At 46.6% G+C, this 19,636-nt stretch overlaps 1 protein-coding gene and 1 pseudogene across 1 annotated transcript in view; one reads left to right on the top strand and one right to left on the bottom strand.

Moving 5' to 3' along the window:
• ZMYM2 (zinc finger MYM-type containing 2) overlaps positions 1-19,341 on the bottom strand; it is a 106,826-nt gene extending 87,485 nt beyond the window's left edge. Inside the window, exon 1 of the mRNA XM_049782604.1 lies at positions 19,226-19,341. The gene's annotated coding sequence lies outside the window, so the exon portion shown is untranslated. The remainder of the gene's footprint in view (positions 1-19,225) is intronic.
• On the top strand, positions 3,385-3,485 carry LOC126021717 (uncharacterized; annotated as a pseudogene).
• Positions 19,342-19,636: the final 295 nt, after the last annotated feature.

A 19,636-nucleotide genomic window follows, 5' to 3' on the forward strand; every position in this document is an offset into this window, starting at 1 on the left:
ATTCCTGAGCAGACAGCCAGGAGTAACCCCTGAGCACCGCCGGGTGTGGCCCAAAAACAAAAAACAAAAAAAAAAAGATTATAAAAAAACTTATTAGCATACTAAATGGTAAACTCCTTATAAAGTTCCATTATAGTTAAAAAAAATGCATGTTTTACATGGCCAGTTATAGCCCAGTATCCTATCTGCCCCAGCACAAAAAATGAGTACCTTTATTTTTGCAAATACAGACATTACAAAGTTAGTAACTGAGTAACCACTTGACAAAAAGCACCAGTAAATTAACTTTACAGACATATGCCTGCTTTTTAGCAATCTAGACTAAAATTCTAAAACTGATCCAGAATGTAAAGGTTCTAATGACTGCTAAACAACTGAAAGAAAAAAAACCCTAATTTCTTTTTTTTTTTGGTTTTTGGTTTTTGGGTCACACCCGGCAGTGCTCAGGGGTTATTCCTGGCTCCAGACTCAGAAATTGCTCCTGGCAGGCACAGGGGACCATATGGGACGCCGGGATTCGAACCGATGACCTCCTGCATGAAAGGCAAACACCTTACCTCCATGCTATCTCTCCGGCCCCGAACCCTAATTTCTTGAATACAAAAATTTAATGCAACAAATTATAGGATCAAGCTCAAAGATTCAAACCTGTAGGTATACGTATTCCTTAAGTACTATGTTCAGTCACATCGCAGCTCTGGGATGTTTTTGGTTTGTTTTGGTTTTGGTTTTGGGGTCATACCCCAAAGGTTACTCGAGGCTCTTCGCTCATTAATCGCTCCTGGCAGGCTTGGGGGACCATATGGGATGCCAGGATTCGAACCACCGTCCATTCTAGATCAGCTATGTGCAAGGCAAAGGCTCTACCGCTGTGTTATCACTCAGGCTCCTGGTTTTGTTTTTATTATTTTGTTTTTATTTGTATTATTTTATTATTATTTTATTTGTATTTATTTATTGTTTTGTTTTTATTATTTTGGGGTGTTTTGGTTGGTATTTTTTTTTTTTTGCTTTTTTGGGCCACACCCGGTGATGCATTTGACATATTTTTTTTGTTTTGTTTTTTTGGGGGGGCCACACCCGGCGATGCTCAGGGTTTACTCCTGGCTGTCTGCTCAGAAATAGCTCCTGGCAGGCACGGGGGACCATATGGGACACCGGGATTTGAACCAACTACCTTTGGTCCTGGATCAGCTGCTTGCAAGGCAAACACCGCTGTGCTATCTCTCCGGGCCCGCATTTGAACATTTTTTATTAGGATTTTTGTTTTTGTTTTTGGGTCACACTCGGCAGCGCTCAGGGGTTATTCCTGGCAGATTTGGGGAGCCCAAAAACAAAACAAAACAAAACAAAAACAAGAATATATGTATTTCTTGTAGCATAGGGGTTTGAATCCAAGGCTCACATGTGTCGTGCATTCTACAGATGAACAAGCTCCATGACCCAAGTATATTTTTTACTATTACCACAGTTGTTTGTAATAAGTTGGTCTGAATGAGTGAAAGGAAGCATGAGAATATAACTAAATAGTAAATGAAATGATAGGACAGGGCAAGGGCACTAGCTGTGCATGAAGATGACTGTAGTTTCATCCCCAACACCACATGATCTCTGTACCTTAATCCTAAATCTTCCCCAAAATAATAAAAAGCATAAGAGTTGGGCCCCAAGCCCACCAGGAGCGATTTCTGAGTAAGTCAGGAGTAACCCGAGTGCAGCCAGGTGTGACCCAAAAACCAAAAACCAAAAACCAAAAAAAAATAAATAAATGGGGGGGGCCAGAGAGATAGCATGGAGGTAAGGTGTTTACCTTACATGCAGAAGGTCGATGGTTTGAATCCCGGCATCCCATATGGTCCCCTTAGTCTGCCAAGAATGATTTCTGAGCATAGAGCCAGGAGTTATCCCTGGGCGCTGCCGGATGTGACCCAAAACCCATAAAAAAAAAATCCTAGACACTACCCTGCATATGGATCCCTTGAACCCCACAACCAAGAGTTGAGACTCCCAAAAAAGCACCAGAACCAAGTATGCAAGCAACGCAACACTCGTGTATGCTCCTCAAAACAAAGGGGGTGTGAATGGGTGGTGAATTATTTTATTTTCATTAAAAAAACAAGCACAACATAAAACAAGCACATATACTCTCAATAATGGGTAGAACCAACACCACAAATCAACTAGAATGCTCTACTTGGAGCTATAAAGACTGTACTTTGAGGTTTTGTTTTCAATTTTTTCTATTTATTCATTATTTGGGGAGCCACACCCAGCAGTGCTAGAGAATTACTCCTAGCTCTACACTCAGGGATTACTCTGGGCATTGTTTGGGGGCTTATTCAGGGTGCCGCAGATTGAGCCTGAGCCAGCCATATATAAGACAAGTGCCCTTACCTGCTGTACTATCACTTCGGCCCCATGCACATATACTTTACTTTGAAGTGAAAGGTCAAGGTTCAATCCCTACTCACCCATGTTTCTCCAAGCACCAAAAATATAGCTGCCCTCAAAGCTGCTGGATGGGGGCCAAATAAAAGACTCCACCCAACAACAACAGACATATGTTCTCAACTACAAATTCACTTGTATAAACTCTCTGGTAACTACAAAACATTTCTACACCAATTTAAAAAAGCCAAAATCAGAGGCTAGAACGACAGCACAGCAGTACACATTTGCCTTGCAGCAGATGACCCAGGACGGACCACGGTTATATTCCCCAGTGTCCCATGTAGTCCCCCAAGTCAGGAGCAATTTCTGAGAGCATAGCCAGAAGTAACCCCTGAGCGTCACTGGGTGTGGTCCAAAAACAAAAACAAAAGTAAGACAAAATTATATAAAGGGACCAGAGAAATAGGACAGTAAGTAGGGCGTATGCCTTGCAAACAGCCAAGCAGGGCTCAATCCTCAGCATTCCATAGTCTCCTGAGAATACAAAAAATATTTCTTAGTGCAGTGCCAGGAGCACCACCATAGGGGTAGCAAAAACCAAACAAACAAAATTACACAGAATAGCTTTTCTGCATTTAAAATGGAATGAAGCTAAAAATAACAAGAGCATAAAAGAAAACCCAAAGGGCCAGAGAGATAGCATGGAGGTAAGGCATTTATTTGCCTTGCATGCAGAAAGAGCGCTTTCAGAGAGTAGAGCCAAGAGGAACCCGAGTGCTACCAGGTGTGACCCAAAAACAAAACAAAAAACCAACAATTGGTTTCTCTCTCTCTCTCTCTCTCTCTCTCTCTCTCTCTCTCTCTCTCTCTCTCTCTCTCTCTCTCTCTCTCTCTCTCTCTCCCCCTCGCTCTCTCTCTCTCTCTCTCTCTCTCTCTCTCTCTCTCACACACACACACACACACCTTTAAGTAAACAACTAGTCAAAAAGAAAGGAGGAATAGCACATATACTAAAATTGGAACGATACAGAGAAGATTGGCATGGTTCCTGCGCCAAGGATGACACACAAATTTGTGAAGCATTCCATATTTAAAAAAAAACGGGGGCCTGAGAGATAGCATGGAGATAAGGCATTTGCCTTTCATGCAGGTCATCGGTTCTAATCCCTGGGTCCCATATGGTCCCCCGTGCCTGCCAGGAGCAATTAAAAAAAAAAAACAAAAAAAAACAAAAACAAAGAAAGGTGGCTCCCTCGAGCTCTCTCTCTCCCCCTCCCTCTCTCTTTCTCTCTTTTCTTCCCTCCCTCCCTCCCTCTCTCTCTCTCTCTCTCTCTCTCTCTCTCCCTCTCTCTCTCCCTCCCTCCCTCCCTCCCTCCCTCCCTCCCTCCCTCTCTCTCTCTCTCTTTCTTTTTGGCTTTTGGGTCACACCCGACAGCACTCAGGAGTTACTCCTGGCAGGCACAGGGGACCATATGGGATGCTAGGATTCGAACCACTGTCCTTTTGCATGAAAGGCAAACGCCTTACTTCTATGCTATCTCTCGAAAAATACGGTAATCCGAGTGTTGTTAGGTATGCCACACACCCCCAGAAAAAAAAAGAACACTTAAGGTCCTGATATTTATGAATTTCAATAAAAGTTGGTAAAGAAAATGGTCAGGACCATGTTAAATTCAAACTCCCAGAAGTCTAGAAATAAAAATATTAAATTTTATATATTAAAGAATTAAAACAACAAAGGAGACCTGGCAACTGAGACAAGAGAGCAAATCTGAAACCAGAGAAATAGCAGAGGTCAGGGGAAAGCATGATCTGTATGTGGCCAACCCTGGTTCAATCCTGGGCTGCCTAGTGGCATCCCAAGCACACCAAAATTGCAGAGCCAAGAAGCTCTGAACACTGTGAGGTGTTGTGTCTCTCCCCGAAAAAAAAATATTTTAAAAAAGTATAATAGGCATACAGACTGAATCATAACTGCTATTACTGAGTACCTAAAATTGGCTAAACTGTACTATTTGTAAACAGTTATCTCCTAGCAATCTCAGGAAAACAGGCTTTACTACAATCATTTGTCAAATGTCTTACCAAAGATCAAAAACTGATAAACAGTGAAATAAAACTAGAATAAACATTGTACTCAGGTTAAACTTAAAATATAATTAAACATTCGTTTTAAATAAAAGGGAGGAGGGCCTTTAAAAGATCACATCCCATTGATTCTCAGGGTTATTCCTGGCTTGTACTCGGATATTATGCCTGGTAGTGTTCAGAGTACCATATCAGATGCCAGGGATAAAAGGGATAGAAACTGGGTCAGCTACATGCAAATATGCTACATGCTATACTATCACTCTAGCACCCAAGCTTATACTAAACGTAGACACCTATGGAAGTCATTGCCACAATGTACTTTCAGAACACCCTCACCACCCAAAAAAATCATTTCTGGGATGCTCACTGGCAAAATGAGATTTTTGGGGCTGGAGGAATAGCAGAGCAGTAGGGCGCTTGCCTTGCACGCATTTCTTTCCTTCCTTCCTTTTTTTTTTTTTTTTTTTTTTTTGGATTTTGGGTCACATCTGGCAGTGCTCAGGGGTTACTCCTGGCTCTAAGCTCAGAAATTGCTCCTGGCAGGCTCAGGGGACCATATGGGATACTGGGATTCAAACCATTGTCCATTCTGCATGCAAGGTAAAAGTCCTACTTCCATGCTATCTCTCTGGCCTGCAAAATTTGATTTGGGGGGGGGCGGGTTTGAGGCCACACCTGGCAGCACTCAGGGGTTATTCCTGGCTCTATGCTCAGAAATCACTCCTGAAAAAAGAAAAGAAATCGCTTTTGACAGGCTCAGGGGACCATATGGGATGCCGGGATTCGAACCACCGTCCTTCTGCATGAAAGACAAACGCCTTACCTCCATGCTAGCTCTCTGGCCCCAAAAATTAGATTTTTTTTTTTTTTTTTTTTGGTTTTTAGTTTTTGGGCCACACTCGGCGGTGCTCAGGGGTTACTCCTGGCTCTCTACTCAGAAATAGCTCCTGGCAGGCACGGGGGGCCATATGGGACACCGGGATTCGAACCAATCACCTTTGGTCCTGGATCGGCTGCTTGCAAGGCAAACACCGCTGTGCTATCTCTCGGGCCCCAAAAATTAGATTTTTAAGACAGAAAGATTGAAAAGTTTCACTAATTCGCTTTCTATGTAAGGTCTCAATATACCACTAGAACTAGACCAAATCCCAGGATCTCACCAAATTCAAACTGTTTCTAAAATCTGGATAATGGGGCCAGAGAGATAGCACAGCAGTAGGGTATTTGCCTTGCAGCCCATCCAGGAAGAACAGTGGTTCCAATCCCAGCATCCCATATGGTTCCCCGTGTCTGCCAGAAGCAATTTTTGAGTGTAGAGCAAGGAGTTGAGCGCTGCCAGGTGTGACCCAAAAACCCAAATAAAATAAAATGAAATAAAATCTGGATAAGCCCCATCTAAGTATAGCATGATTAAGACTTAGAATAGGGGCCAGAGAGATCGCGCTGTGGTAGGGCATTTGCCTAGCATGCAGCCAACCCAGGACAGACCTGATTCTATTCCAGCAATCATAGTCGTCCCCCAGCCTGCCAGGGGCGATTTCCGAATGCAGAGCCAGGCGCAACCCCTGAGCATCACCGGGTGTGGCCAAAAAAACCAATCAATTAATAAATAAATAAATAAACTGAAGGGGGAAAAAAAGCACCTAGAATAGGAGCCGGAGAGATAGCACAGCAGTAGGGCATTTGCCTTGCACACAGCCAACCCAGGGCAAACAGTGTTTTGATTCCCGCCATCCTACATGGTCCCCCGAGGCTGACAGGAGCAATTTCTGAGCACAGAGCCAGGAGTAACAGAAAATATACAAATAAACAATAGAAGTCAGGGGTTTGGGGCCAGAGCAACAGACAGCTGTAGGGTTTTTGCCTAACATACACCAACCACTGAGGGACTCAGGTTCAAGGTCCAATTTCCAGAATCCCATATGGTCCCCCGATTTCTGAGCAGAGAGCCAGGAATAACCCCAAAACCATAAAAAAAAAAGGTCAGGGGGCCGGTGAGGTTGCGCTAGAGGTAAGGTGCCTGCCTTGCAAATGCTAGCCAAGGAAGGACCACAGTTCAATCCCCGGGCGTCCCATATGGTCCCCACAAGCCAGGAGCAATTTCTGAGCTCATAGCCAGGAGTAACCCTTGAGCGTCAAATGGGTGTGGCCCAAAAATAAAAAAGTCAGGAATTTGTGAGTAACCCCTGACCACTTGGTGTGGCCTAAAAAAAAAAAAATGAAAAATAAGCAGAATGCAATTAAAACTGAAAAAAATGTCTGCACTCAAAGAAATCTCTCCTTGTTTCTTTAGAGAAAACACTGTTAGAAAATACCCAGAGAGGTGTGGGACCTCTGGGTAGGATATTTTTCTTGCACACACGAATCCGTAGCCAACCCAAGTCCAATCCTTGACAACCCATATGGTCCCCTGAGCATTGCCAGAATTTCTCAGTGCAGAACCAAGAATAACCCTGAGCACTACCACATTGTGGCTCCCCCAAAAAAGATAAATCCTAAAGGAGAACACTTTGAACTCTGATATTTCCTTAAAAAATATAATCAGGTTTGGTGAGGCCAGTCATACCACAGTGGATATGGCATTTGCCCTACATATGGCCGAACTGGGTTCAATCCCTATTATCCCATATGCTCTCCCAAACCTGCCAGGAGTAATTTCTGAGTGCAGAGTCAAGAGAAACCCTAGCATCGCTTAGAGTGGCCCAAAAAAAAAAAAAAACACACAAAAAAAAGTTTCTCCAGGTTTGGGTCAGAAAGATAGCTCAAGTGATAAAGTACGTGTTTAAGGCCCTGACTTTGATCCCTGGTACCACACATACCAACCTCCAGCAAATCATTTGTGACTCTGGTGGTACCCAAGGAAGGTATGGCCCACATGAAAATTTAAAAATGTTCAAATGCGGGACTGGAGAGATAGCATGGAGGTAGGGCATTTGCCTTGCATGCAGAAGATCAGTGGTTTGAATCCCGGCATCCCATATGGTCCCCTGAGACTGCCAGGAGTGATTTCTGAGCATAGAGCCAGGAGTAACCCCTGAGTGCTGCTGGGTGTGACCCAAAAACAAAACAAACAAAATATCCTAATCAAAAATGTTCAAATGCATCAAGTTGAATATGCCAACATCTTTAAAAGGGACCTAATAGGGGGAAGAAAAAAAAACCAGAAGATTTCTAATTGTACCACACATACTGAGGAGTTTCAGAATTTCAAACTTTTTTTTTTGTTTTATGTGTCACAGGCACTAATGATCAACATTAGTCATCAGGCATTATTACTCCTGGCTCTGCGCCCAGGAATCACTCCTGGCAAGCTCAGGGACCATGTGAGATGCCAGGGATTGTACCCCGGTCATCTAAATGCAAGGCAAATGTTCTACGTGCTATATTATCACTCAGGCCCTTTTTGTTTGGGGGCCACACTCATGAGTGCTGAGGAGTCACTCCTGGCCATTAACTCCTAGTGAGTTCAGGGAACGATATGGGATGTTGGGGATCAAACCTGTTCAGTCACATACAACATAAATGCTGCACAGCCCGGCTCATTCTTTTAAACAGTAATAACACAGCAACTGATCAAAAGGAAAGATTCACTCTTACAAATGCATTGTTTTTTTCCCCACCATACAAAGAAAGCAAAGGCAAAAAACAGTTCTAACATAAAAATTGTCATATACATAAAGCTCCACATTCATGAAAAAAGCTGAAACATTCATGCCAGCATCTTTGTGCTATGTTTTAGAATTATTTCATAACATAGAGTACAAAAGTCCACCCCGTTGGATTATATAAGAACATAGATTACGGGCCGGGCGGTGGCGCTGGAGGTAAGGTGCCTGCCTTACCTGCGCTAGCCTAGGAGACGGACCGCGGTTCGATCCCCCGGCGTCCCATATGGTCCCCCAAGCCAGGAGCGACTTCTGAGCGCATAGCCAGGAGTAACCCCTGAGCGTTACCGGGTGTGGCCCAAAAACCAAAAAAAAAAAAAAAAAAAAAAAAAAAAAAAAGAACATAGATTACGGGGCCGGCATGGTGGCGCTAGAGGTAAGGTGTCTGCCTTGCCAGGGCTAGCCTAGGACGGACCGCGGTTCGATCCCCCGGTGTCCCATATGGTCCCCCAAGCCAGAAGCGACTTCTGAGCGCATAGCCAGGAGTAACCCCTGAGCATCACCGGGTGTGGCCCAAAAACCAAAAACAAAACAAAAAAAAAAAAAACAGATTTCTCCCCAAATATCTAAGAGGACAGATTAAAAGGAGATGGCAAGAGAATTACAAACTTATTAAGGATAAATCTGACAACAGATGAGCGGTTAAAGAAACTGTGGTACTTCTACATAATGAAATACTATGCAGCTGTCAGAAAAATTGAAGTCATGGAATTTTCCTATACATGGATGGACATGGAAACTATTATGCTGAGTGAAATAAGTCACAGGTAAAGAAACAGTCACAGAATAGTCTCACTTATCTATTGGATTTAAGAAAAATAAAACACATTATTGTAATAATACCCAGAGACAATAAATGAGAGCTGGGAAGGACTGGCCAATGATACCACAAAGAGTGGTGAGTTCAGTTAGAGAAGTAATTACACCAACAACTATTATGACAATGGTAATGAAAGAAACAGAATACCTGTCTCAAATACAGGCAAGGGGTGAGGTCGGAGGAAGATGGAGGGCATTGGTGATTGGAATTTTGCACTAGTTAAGGGGGGTGATTTGGTTTTTCTTTTACATCTAAAAACCAACTTCAAATATGTTTGTAATAATGGTGCTTAAATAAATATATTAAAAATAAGTAGGGCCCGGAGAGATACACAGCGGCGTTTGCCTTGCAATCAGCCGATTCAAGACCTAAGGTGGTTGGTTGGAATCCCGGTGTCCCATATGGTTCCCCATGCCTGCCAGGAGCTATTTCTGAGCAGTCAGCCAGGAGTAACCCCTGAGCACCCCCGGGTGTGGCACAAAAATAATAATAATAATAAGTAAGAAACTATTAAGGATACACTACAGAAAAATATCACAAATGTAAAAAGTTTTTTTGGGCTGTTGAGGATAAGCAAGTTGCAATGCTGGGAGATCAATCAAAAGGCTCCCACATCCAACACATGTTCTCCAGCATTTAACAAAATACTTTTTTTTTTAATCAAATGAGTGAAGATCATGAACAGTTCTTCTGAACATGGCATCTTTTGCCTACTCCTTGCTGCCAGAGACTTGACAGTACTTCTTCTCACAAATCTGAACCACATTTGGCTTTAGAGAGGAAGCAGTTGAGACCCTCAGTATGGCTTGAAGATGATCATCATGAAGTCTAGACCTGTACTTTGACTTATTGAAGTTCAATGTGGAGAATAACTTTTCACACAAACATGTGCTCCCAAAAAAGGCACATGGTGTGCTTGAACATTCGGGAAAGCTCAGGGAAGCTGGGGGGCAATTCTCTCAAAAACTGCCCATGCATGTCTGCTTTTCCACTAATCTCCCTGAACTTGGCTTTGAGATCAGAGTTGCATTGCAGGTCAATGAGCTCCATTTGAAGCACAGGAGGGGCATCTTGCACATCAAAGGAAAAGGGGCCACAAAAATTTAGAAAGTGGCTCTGTGCTTTTTGAAGTCTGCAAATCTGTGATCAAATTCCTTCTCTACCTTAAAAATAGCATCAACATATTTCTCACCACTGACTGGTATGCCTGCATCCACAAGTTCCTTGCATGCTGGGAAATGGCAAAGTTTTGTCTGAGAGAGCTGGGATTTCCATAACACAAGTTTTGTGGAGAATGCTCTCACGTTGTCATAGGCAGCACTGATAAGCTGCCCTGGGCCTTGGAATATCTTATTTAGTGCATTCAGCTTATGTGTGATGTCAACAAGAAAAGCTAAGTCCACTTGTGATCACGCAACTCAGAAACAGCATTCCCATCCTTCTCCATGAAGGCTTTCACTTCTCTCAACTCAAAAAATCTTTTCAGGACATTTCCCCTGCTGAGCCAACGTACCTCATACCTCGGTGAAATAGAGCACATCCCCATATTCTGACTCCATTTCCTCTAAAAAAGCACGGAACCTCCTGTGCTTTAAGCCCCTGAATCTGATTTGGTTGATGCATTTCACAACAACAGACATCACATTGTCACACAACAGGCATTTACTGCAAAGGGCCTGCTGATGGGTAATACAGCGAAGAGCAATGGTTTTCGCTACACCCTCCTCTTCAAGTTTTTTTGAACAAGTGCCACCAGTCCATTTTTCCTCCCTGTCATCGATGGTGCTCCATCGGTTATTATTCCAACAAATTTCTTCCATGGCAAACCTGCATTCTCAACGGCATCACACAGATGCCGAAATATCTCATTAGTGGTGGTCTGGCCATGCATTGGAATTATTGAGAGCAGCTCCTCTGTTGATTCAAAATTGCAATCAACACCACGGACATAAATTGTGAACTGTGCAGTGTCTGTTATATCTGTCCCCTCGTCAAAAGCAACTGAGTATACATCAAAACATTTGGCTTTCTCACACAGTTGATGATAAATGTCACTTGACATGTCAGAAATGTGCTCTGCCACAGTGCTGGCAGAAAGGCTGATTTTGCTAAACTGACCTTTCTTTTCTGGACAGATAATACTTGCACAGCCTGTAACATACATTTTTTTAACAAACTCTCCTTTTGTGAATGGTTTCCCTGCCTTAGCAATCATCTCACTAACCATGTAACTAGCTTTGACTGATGCAACATTCTCTTTAGTTGCTTTCTTAAGGAAATCTTGTTGCCTCATTAGACATGCTTTAAGACTGGCAACCCACTTGGCTCTCTCATTTTCTTGATATTTTGCACATTCCTCAGCATGTTTAGTTGAAGAATGGTGTTTCAAGTTGTATTCCTGGTGCACTGCAACTTTCTCTGAGCAAATAAGACATGTGGGGATGCCCCTGTGCTCAACAAAGAAATACTGCATCTCCCACTTTCCCTGAAATTGTGCTCATCATCAATCACTCTCTTCACTGCAGGCTTTGATGAAGTTATGATGAAAGTATGACAAAATCTAATTCTGTAATAAACTTCTCTCCTTTCTCTCCCTTAGGCCTCCGATAACGCAAAGGACAGCGGGCAAGAGCAGCGGAAATGACGTCTGCGCTAGACGCAAAGTATTCGCAATTATTCACTTACCGAATATTCACAATAAAAAATCACATTAGTGGGCCCGGAGAGATAGCACAGCAGCATTTGCCTTGCAAGCAGCCGATCCAGGACCAAAGGTGGTTGGTTCGAATCCTGGGGACCAGCCAGGAGTCACCCCTGAGCACCGCCGGGTGTGGCCCAAAAACCAAAAAAAAAAAAAAATCACATTAGTAAGAAGCAAAAAATCGCATTAAACATTTGCATAACCCAAACGAAACTGCTCGGATATTTGAATGTTTAATGCAATTTTTTTTCTTTCTAATGCGATTTTTATTGTGATTACTATGATATTTGAAGGCCGGCCGCGGGCCACAAAATGTTGTACAGAGGGCCTCAAGTGCACGAGTTTGAGACCCCTGCCATATGCCTGCTAGGAAAGATTTCTGAATGCAGAGCCAGGAGTAACCCCTGAGCGCAGCCAGGTGTGATCCAAAAACAAAAGAAAACAAAACAAAACAAAAAAAAGTAACTACATTCCTACACGCATAACTCAATATTAAGTGACCCAAAGAACTTAAGTCAAGGACAATCAAAAACTGTCACAAAAGCCGGAGTGAGGAGCCGGAGAGATAGCATGGAGGTAAGGTGCCTTGCATGCAGAAGGACAGTGGTTCAAATCTCGGCATCCCCTATGGTCTCCCAAGTCTGCCAGGAGCAATTACTGAGTGTTAGAGCCAGGAGTGGCCCCTGAATGCTGCCGGGTGTGACCCAAAAACCAAAAACCAAAAAGAAAAAGACAAAAGCCGGATTGATAGCACAGCTGATAGGGCATTTGCCTTGCATGCAGTCAACCTAGGTTCAATCCTCAGCATTTCATATGGTTCCCCAAGCCTGCCAGGAGAAATCCAAGCACCTGAATGTAGCCCCCCCCAACAAAAGAACAAAACAAACAAACAAACAAAAAAGATTCTTGGGGCCAGAATGGTGGCGCAACGGTAGGGCATTTGCCTTCATGTAGCTGACCTAGGATGGACCACAGTAAATCCCGCTGTGTCCCATATGGTCCCCCAAGCCAGGAGCAATTTCTGAGCACATAGCCAGGAGTAACCCCTAAGTCACATTAGGGGCCAGAACAACAGAACAGTAGGTAGGGTGTGTCTGCCTTGTTCAATCCTAGCACCATATATAGTCCCAAATGCCCATGATCACTAAGCACAGAGCCAGAAATAAGTACTGAGTGCTGCCAGGCATGGCCCAGAAATCAAAAAATATTTTAAAACTGTCATGTTATCATTTTCCTTTTCTGTTGTTGTTGTTGTTTTTGGGTCACACCTGGCAGTGCTTAGGGGTTACTCCTGGCTCTACATTCAGAAATCACTCCTGGCTCTACACTCAGAAATTGCTCCTGGCAGGCTCGGGAGAATCATATGGGATGCCAGGATTTGAAATATTGACCTTCTGCATGCAAGACAAATGCCCTACCTCCATGCTATCTCTGTCATGTTTTTTTTGTGTGTGTGTTTTTGTTTTATTTTTAGGCCACACCCGTTTGATGCTCAGGGATTACTCCTGGCTATGCGCTCAGAAATCGCCCCTAGCTTGGGAGGACCATATGGGACTCCAGGGGATTGAACCGCGGTCCGTCCTACGCTAGCGCTTGCAAGGCAGACACCTTACCTCTAGTGCCACCTTCCAGGCCCCGGGCCCCCTGTCATGTTATTTTTATCTTACTTATCCAGCACATGTCAGAATGATCTGCTGATGCTTTTCTTTTTTTTTTTTTTTTTTTTGGGTTTTTGGGCCACACCCGGTAACACTCAGGGGTTACTTCTGGCTATGTGCTCAGAAGTTGCTCCTGGCTTGGGGGACCATATGGGACACCGGGGGATCGAACTGCGGTCTGTCCAAGGCTAGCGCAGGCAAGGCAGGCACCTTACCTTCAGCGCCACAGCCCGGCCCCATGCTGATGCTTTTCAAGTAATTTATAACTCTGAGGTAAATCAGCATGTAAATAATCACATTTTTGGCTTTATCTTTAAGAACTGTGACCCTATGACTGACAAAGTTTTTGTTTTGTTTTGTTTTGAAATCACACTAGGCAATTCTCAGGAACTCACACCAGGCTCTGCACTCAGGAATCATTCCAGTGGCATACCAGAACAATACAGGATGCTGGAGATTGATTAACCCCAGGTCTAATAAATGCAAGGCAAACATTCTACCTGCTATACAATTTTTCCAGCCCCCATGATCAAGTTTTGACTGTACATTTTGTATGTCAATTCCAAATATCTACTAAAAATAACCACCTATTAAGAATATCTTTGTGGGGCCAGAGTGATAGCACAGTGAAACAGGACAGACCTGGATTTGATTCTTGGCATACCATGTGGTCCCCTGAGCCTGCCAGGAGCAATTTCTGAGCACAGAGACAGGAGTAACCCCTGAGCGCCGCCAGGTGTGGCCCAAAAAGGGAAAAAAAGAAAAATTCCTTTGTGAAAACTAAAGACAAAGAAAAAATATCAGTGGTGATTAAATACTAGGAAATATGGTAAGTGTTGCCCCTCTATCTGCAATACCTGAGTGTTGGGCCCAGAAAGACAACACAACAAGTAAGGCAGTTATTCCCTTATAGGTTCTACCCAAGTGAGATCCCTGGCACTTCTTATGGTCCCCCAAAGTGTCACTAGGAACAAGCACAGAACAAGGAATGCACATAGACCATTGCTGGACATCTCCCAAAACAACTAAAAAAAACCTTCAGATTTCATTGAAACGACATTATGCATGAAAAGAACTTAAGAGAAATTACATTAAAATAGTAGCATCTAATAAACAATTATGGACTCTATACACAACCAAATAACTTATACAGGCACTGAAAAGGAATTTCTTTTTTTTTTTCTTTTTTTTGGTTTTTGGTTTTTGGGCCACACCCGGCGGTGCTCAGGGGTGACTCCTGGCTGTCTGCTCAGAAATAGATCCTGGGGCCCGGAGAGATAGCACAGCGGCATTTGCCTTGCAAGCAGCCGATCCAGGACCAAAGGTGGTTGGTTCGAATCCCGGTGTCCCATATGGTCCCCCGTGCCTGCCAGGAACTATTTCTGAGCAGACAGCCAGGAGTATCCCCTGAGCACCGCCGGGTGTGGCCCAAAAACCAAAAAAAAAAAAAAAATAGATCCTGGCAGGCAAGGGGGACCATATGGGACACTGGGATTCGAACCGACCACCTTTAGTCCTGGATTGGCTGCTTGCAAGGCAAACGCCGCTGTGCCGGGTCCCGAAAAGAAATTTTTTTTAAGAATGTTATTCTGAGGGGCCGGGCGGTGGCGCTAAAGGTAAGGTGCCTGCCTTGCCTGCGCTAGCCTTGGATGGACCGCGGTTCCATTCCCCGCGGTTCCATTCCCCGGTGTCCCATATGGTTGCCCAAGCCAGGAGCAACTTCTGAGCACATAGCCAGGAGTAACCCCTGAGCGTTACTGGGTGTGGCCCAAAAACCAAAAAAAAAAAAAAAAGAATGTTATTCTGACTCAAGAAATCCGGGGGCGGAGAGATAGCATGAAGGTAAGGCATTTGCCTTGCATGCAGAAGTTCGGTGGTTCGATTCCCAGCATCCCATAAGGTCCCCTGAGCCTGCCAGGGATCATTTCTGAGCATAGAGCCAGGAGTAACACCTGAGCGCTGGCAGGTGTGACCCAAAATCCAAAAAAATAAATAAAAGAAAGAAATCCTTTAAATTTTGAAATGAGGCACTAAAATAGTATAGCAATCTACCTTTGGTTCTACTAGGTTTTCTTCTAAAAAGGTTCACACTTTATTTATTTACATTGTCCCCAAACAAAGAATCAGAGTCTGGGTGGGGGGGTGGAGGGAATTTACTGTTGTTATTTCTAAATTTGTAAAACAAACATATTAAAGTAGATATTTACACAGTTGCTGAACTTAGGCTCTGAAACTGCTTAAGTTGAATTTTTTTTTTAAGTTGAAAATTTTGATTTACCAAAATTACCTGGGTTATCTAGGCTATTCCTGTCTCCTCCCATCATCATCAATGAGAAATGATTTAATGTTTGTTAAACATTAGTTTGGTTGTGTACTGATAATTTGTTAACATTTTATAAATGACAGATTCAGAATACTAATTTCACTTATAAATCTGAAATTTTTTAGGTCATATTCGGCAGTGCTCAGGGGGTTACTCCTTGCTCTGCATTAAAAAATTATGCCTGGGGGCCGGAGAAATAGCATGGAGGTAGCGCGTTTGCCTTTCATGCAGAAGAAAGGTGGTTCAAATGCCAGCATCCCATATGGTCCCCCGAGCCTGCCAGGAGCGGATTTCCTAGCGTAGAGCCAGAAGTAACCCCTGAGCGCTGTTGGGTGTGAACCAAAAGTCAAAAAACAAACAAAAAAAATTTTTTTCCTGGAGCCGTAGAGATAGCATGGAGGTAGGGCATTTGCCTTGCATGTAGAAGGACGCTAGTTTGAATCCCAGCATCCCATAGGGTCCCCCAAGCCTGCCAGGAGTGATTTCTGAGTGTAGAGCCAGGAGTAACCCCTAAGAGCTGCTGAGTGTAACCCAAAATTAAAAAAAAAAAAAAATTCCTGGCCAGCTCGGGGGACCATATGGGATGCCAGTAATCAAACCCGGGTCCACCGTATACAAGGCAAATGCCCTATGCTTTGTGCTATCATTCCAGCCCTAAGCGGTGGCGCAAACGATAAGACATCTGCCTTGCCCGCGCTAGCCTAGGATGGGCTGTGGTTCGATCCCCCAGCGTGCCATGTGGTCCCCCAACACAGTGGCGATTTCTGAGCACATAGCTAGGAGTAACCCCTGAGGTGTGGCCCAAAAACCCAAGAACAAAATTTTTTTTCCATTTCTTTAACACTAAATTTAGAACTGTGCTGGCAGTTAAGGACTCTGCAGGCTACTTGCTAGGATTAAAATACATGAAAGCTGAGGGGGGGGGGGGGCGCGCGCCAAAGTGATGGTACAGTTGGTAAGGCACCTGCCTAGCAAGCAGTCAACCTGGCATCTGGTGTGGTCCCACAGCACTGCCAGGAGTGATTCCTGAGGGCAGATCCAGGAGTAACCAACTGAGCATTGCCAGATGTGGCCCAAAAACAAAAACAAAACAGATACATGAAAGTGGTCTACTGTGACCAGAATGGTATGCATTTTAATAAGCTGCTGTCCTACTTTATCCTTCAAAACCAGTATTTACTAAATAATCAACAATAAACTTCAATTTGACCTATTTAAGCTAGTGTGCTTATCATCTCCACATCTAACTGATGTAAAGTTACAGTATTGACAAGCTCAAGAGAGGTACAAGGTCTTCTCAACATTAGGTTTACTGGTACTCTGTAACAAATTTCAAGCTCATGCTTCCACTGATTCGAGCTGCAGCACTTCAAAGTCCACCTAAAAACTAACAAAGCAGGGGGCCGGAGCCACAGAACAGAGGTAAGGCGTTTGCCTTGCACGGGGCAAACACAGAATGGACCTTAGTTCGAGTCCCTGCATCCCATATGGTCACCCCCAAGCCTGCCAGGAGCAATTTCTGAGTACGCAGGAGGCAACTTCGTGCCCTTCACTAACTAAAGACAATAAAAAAGGCAAGCCAATTGTGAATGTAAGCTGTCTAACTTTGTGCTTTAACTCGAGTCAAAAACTGAGTGGTCTGGTGCACATGTGCTCCCAGGGCACATGGAACATGGTCTTTATATGAACCGATTGCCCTCTTGATAGGAGTACTTTCCTACTTTCATGCTGGCTCTCCCACCTTTGGAGAAGTCCATATTCCTCTCTCCCTTTCTTATCCTCTCCGTCCTCCAAATAAAAAACATGAACAAAAGATACCCTGTGGTTCTTCCTACTTTTGCTCTTCTCCCACAAACACACACACACACACACACACACACACACACACATCCGTCCTCCAAATAAAAAACATCAACAAAAGATACCCTGTGGTTCTTCCTACTTTTGCTCTTCTCCCACAAACACACACACACACACACACACACACACACACACACACACACACCACCCTTTCTCATAAGCAGGGGTCCAGCTGACAATGCTCTAAGAAGCCCCAACGCACAGCGGATCAAACAACATCCATTCCTACTCGGAACTCTAGGGGGCACCCAAAAGATGCCCTACTCCCAAAAGCCAGCAGCTGCAAGGCCCAGCACTGGTCGCCGAGGTTGGTCTGCAGCAAGCCGCGGGCAAGCACTCACTAGGTCTGCAGCGGTGCAGAAGCAGCGTCCACTCCCAGCTGCTGCAGCTGCGAAGCCTGGTCCCCATCCCCACTGCAGCAGCCAAGGGGGGCAGCTGCCACTCGAGAGCCGGACCCTGAAATCAAGACATCCAACCTGACTGTACACGGTCCTCTTTAACACCCACCGAGAGATTTAGCCACGAAGGACTCACAATCAATCGGAGTGCTGTCCTCACTTGCAGGCAGGAATGCACCAGAGAAGACGATTTAAGGAGAGATTTCAGGTCCTGGGAGGAAAAGGGGGGGGGGATAAGAAAGAAAAAAATGCTGCAGCCAGGTGGAAAGCTAGGTCTGTGTTGTGTGTCTGTCTGCTCGTCCCCCGCCCTGAGAGTCCGTGAAGAGAAGGCGAGGTCATCACCAAGCGTCCGGACCCTCCCTCGGGCCAGTCGCCTCGAGGAGCCCCCCAGGAGAGGGGCAGGAGAGGGGCGCACCGGGAAGGCAGGGCGGGGGAAGGGCGAGCAGCCTCGACGCCACGAAGGGCATCCGCTCCCCTCGGGCGCCGCCGAAGCCGGGCTCGGGGTTCCAGGTCGCAGAAGAGCCGCTCGCGAGGGTGGCGGCCCGGCGCCCCAGGGGGGTCCCAGTGGCCCCCGAGCAGTAACTCCCGGGCCCGGAGACGCGCCCGCCCCCACCCCCCGCAGTCCGTCGCGACCGGCGGCGCTGCCTCCACGTCCGCCATTAGAGCCCGAGCCAAACAATACGTGCGGAGCGAGAGCCGCGCCGCGCCGCGCCGCGCACAGGGGCGCAGAGGGGAGCCCGGCCGGGGGCACGGCCGACCCGGGGAGGAGGAGAAGAAGAAGCAACTTGGGATGGCGGCGCCGACGCCGGAGGGGAGGGAGAGCGCGGCAGCGGGGCAGCGAGGCAGGCAGAGGCCGGGGCCCGACGCGGGGCCGGAGGAGGAGGAGGAGGCGCCGGCCCCACCCCCACCCACCCCACCCGGAGCGGAGCGGAGCCCCCGCAGGACCCACCGCCCGGCCCGGCCCGGACGGCCTCGCCCACTCGGGACCCGCCGCCGACACGAGCCCAGCCGAGCCGCCCCCGCCCGCCGCGGCCCTCGGGGGGGGGGAGGGACGGACGGACGGACGGGAGGGAGGGAGGGAGGGAGGGAGGCCCCGACGCGCCCAGGCCCAGGCGGCCGAGGTCGGCGCTTCGAAGCGCGCCGTGCTGCGCCGCGGGGAACTCGAGGCTCCGAGGCTTGCTTGCTTCCTTCCTTCCCTCTCACGTCTCCGCCTCAGGGCGCCTCACTCGCCGCGGACGCCACCCCACGCGCGGCGCCCGCACCGCCCCGCACCGCAGCGCCGAAAAGAGGAGAGAAGAGGACAGAAGAGACGCCTCACCCGGCTCCGGCCGCGGCTCCGCCGAGCGGACCGTCCCGACCTCCCGCCTCCGCCGCCTCCTCCTCGCCCGGCCCGCCCGGCCCGGCCCCCTCGGCGGCGACGCGCAACTCGGCTCGGCTCGCCTCGGCTCCGCTCCGCTCCGTCCAGGCCCGGCAGGAGCGCTGAGGCGACGAGGAGGAGGAGGAGGAGGAGGAGGAGGCGGAGGCGGCGGCGGCGCGGCAGGCCCCGCCCCTGCTCCTCATTGGCGGGCCCGAGGGGCGGGCTGGAAAGCTCCCGCCGCGCTATTGGGTGCCTCCGCCTTCCGTCACGCCTACCGCCAATGAGGAGGCGGTCCGGAAGGCCGTCCTTCGACGCCGGCCACGCCCCCCGCGCGGACGCTCCTCGTCGCCGCGCCCCTCCCCTCCCTTCCCC

Source organism: Suncus etruscus, chromosome 10, assembly GCF_024139225.1.
Source record: "Suncus etruscus isolate mSunEtr1 chromosome 10, mSunEtr1.pri.cur, whole genome shotgun sequence".
In the NCBI taxonomy this organism is placed as follows: domain Eukaryota; kingdom Metazoa; phylum Chordata; class Mammalia; order Eulipotyphla; family Soricidae; genus Suncus; species Suncus etruscus.